Source organism: Lygodium microphyllum, chromosome 7 (assembly GCF_053477565.2).
Source record: "Lygodium microphyllum isolate KBCC chromosome 7, Lygodium_microphyllum_v1.1.10, whole genome shotgun sequence".
Taxonomy (NCBI): Eukaryota; Viridiplantae; Streptophyta; class Polypodiopsida; order Schizaeales; family Lygodiaceae; genus Lygodium; species Lygodium microphyllum.
Genome location: NC_141141.1, coordinates 161692117 through 161694775, shown reverse-complemented (window position 1 = coordinate 161694775; position 2659 = coordinate 161692117). Strand labels below are relative to the sequence as shown.

At 37.6% G+C, this 2659-nt stretch overlaps 1 non-coding gene across 1 annotated transcript; it reads right to left on the bottom strand.

The window, feature by feature from the left end:
* Positions 1-226: 226 nt before the first annotated feature.
* LOC148034159 (small nucleolar RNA SNORD36) lies at positions 227-294 on the bottom strand. Its single transcript, XR_015691529.1, has one exon. It is a non-coding gene; the product is annotated as a small nucleolar RNA SNORD36 (small nucleolar RNA).
* Positions 295-2659: the final 2365 nt, after the last annotated feature.

The following is a 2659-nucleotide window of genomic DNA, read 5'->3' as shown; positions in this document are numbered from 1 at the left end:
ATCAGAACATCACAGAACCACCAACAAACATCATGATCTTCCAAAACACAATCAATATCATCTAAAACACTCTCAAACCACTTCCAAATCAATCAATCATCTCATAAAATCAACCATTCAGCTCTCAAAAACAACAAAAATCAGCCAAAAAACAAGTCATTTCAACACTCAACATATCCCCACACTTGATAAGGAAGCGTCCTCGCGACCCAGGAAAAAGGGAATACAAGTTCAGGGAAAAGCTCAACTTTGATCGTCAATATCTTTTCAAAAAAAATCCATCCACCACGACCCCAACTTATAACCTGTTTCTGAAAAAATACAAAGAAAGGAAAACCCTTTATACATTAACACCTCTTATCAAACAAGAAAATCACAACAAATTTTGTAAAGGATATAAGAGTTGGCTTCTTCTTCATCAGCATCAGCTTCAACTCTCCAACCACGACCCCAACACCACAATTTTCCAAAATGTAACTCGTACACGAAATCCCATAGGAAACCACCACATTCATTTGACATAAATGAACTCACAACACAAACACTAATACACAACACAACCATCTGAATGACTCCTTCAAAAAGAGAGTTTTGCATTAAAAAGCTTCCATTATACATTGGAAAGGTATCAATGAAGATGATCCCTCTTAAAAGATTGATGTTGTCGGAATCGATCCATAGATAAGGATTCATCTACAAAGTTTTTGGGAGGATTTTGAAAAAATTAGAGACAGCACATCCTTTCCAACAGGACCAGGTATCTGCTAGGCAAACAGAGGGCATGAAAATACAGTATCTCCAACTATTGGGAATCAATGCTAACATTGACATTCATGCACAACTTTGGAATAGGCTTTGAATCATTATGAGAATGCCTATGCATATACGCCAGGTACCAAGCAAAGTGAGCAGTTAATCTCACTGAGGGATCTGCAGACTGTGAATATTGTTGGGTAAAATGAACATAATTCTGATAAGCTTGACTGGAAGCTGTCCATTCTCCCAGAATTACTGGCCAATTAATCTGCGGTCCTGTAAGGCAATCATCCAAACTCCATCCCCTTCTTCTGGAAATCTGAGTATCAAACCCGTCACAGTCACTAACCAACTGAGGTGGTTGAGATATGGAAGTGTTAGGAGAGGGTAGTGGAATAAGTGAAAGTGGATGTAGGGAAGGATAGGAAAAATCATAAAAGGAAGAAAAGGTTAAAGAAGGAGTGGCTGAAATTTTTAAGGAATCACTAAGGAACGGTGTTAGCTGATAAATAGGAAATATGGAGGGTACATTAATGAGGGGTGAAGAACAGGGTGGAGAAGGGGAAAATACCCTATCCTCAATAAAGGAGCAGTAAGTAAAAATGGGAATTTGAGGGAAAGATGAAGGTTGGAAAAGAAGAGGTAAAATAATTGTGGAATTAGATTGACAAAGAGAAAGATATATAGCATAGCGGTGAGCCATTTGTTGGGAATAGAGGAGGGTAGGAACAGAAGGTCCTAAGAGAGATCGTCTATGATAGGCATCAAAGAAGGTAGCATCAAACGGATTATGTTTGGAAAGATAGGTTAAGATCCTTAAGGAGAAGAAACCTTGGCTTGGATTTCTCTTCTTCTCAAAGCAAGAACAAGTCTAAAAAGGTGTTTTACTCTACTAACAGTGATAGAGGTAATGGCATAGGCCAAGGTGGTGGTTGAGGTCAAGGTTATGATGTACAACAAAATAGAGGAGGGTACTCCCAAGGAAGGGTAAGTGAAAGAGGACAAGTTGCAGATTCTAATAGGTTGCAAAAATTTTGGTGATAATAGAGAATGTTGTTTTTTTTGTAAAACAAGCCATATTTTTAAAGATTGCTTCAAAAAGAAGACTGAAATTAGCAATGGAAAAAAACAACAAAGTAACTATGTATCCAGTAGAAGAAACAATGATGACAGAAGTGAACAATTGTTTGTTATGCAGCACTATTGATGGTTTATCAAAGGATGATAAATGATATGTAGATTCAAGTGCCTCTAACCACATGACTTCTCATGGAGAGTGGTTTAGAGAGATGCACAGTCTAGAGTCTCCGGACTGTGTGAAGAGAGGGGATGATACAACTCACCCCATTACGCATGTTGGAAATATTCATTTGAGTATGATGGATGGAAAAACTAAGTACATGGTTGATGTACCACATTTACCAAACATTACAAAAAATTTGGTTTCTATTGGTCAAATGGTAGAATAGGGGTCGGTTCATATCTAATGGTTGCTATGTAGAAGATCTAAAAAATGATTGCCGATTGATTGCAAAAGGGAAACATACTAGCAGCTTGTTTACACTTGATGTAAATTGTGTTGACCATAGGAGTGACTCAACATAGCATGCATCTTTCTTCAAGTGCTTCTTCCTTAAATGGATTGGAATTTTAACTCTAGCATTCCTAGACTAGGGTGGTTAACTATTTTAGGGTTAGAGTCCCTATCTCCATCTATGTCCGAATCTGAACTTTTTATGGCTTCTTGCTAATTATGTTGGGCTAGAAGTAACTCAATTTTGAGACCTAGATTATCATTCAAAGGGGGTTAATCATGATCCACAACCTTAAGGTAGTCCAACCGTTCTAATTTAGAAGTAATTTTTACCATTCCAACATCAATGAGCAATGGTTGGTATTGAGA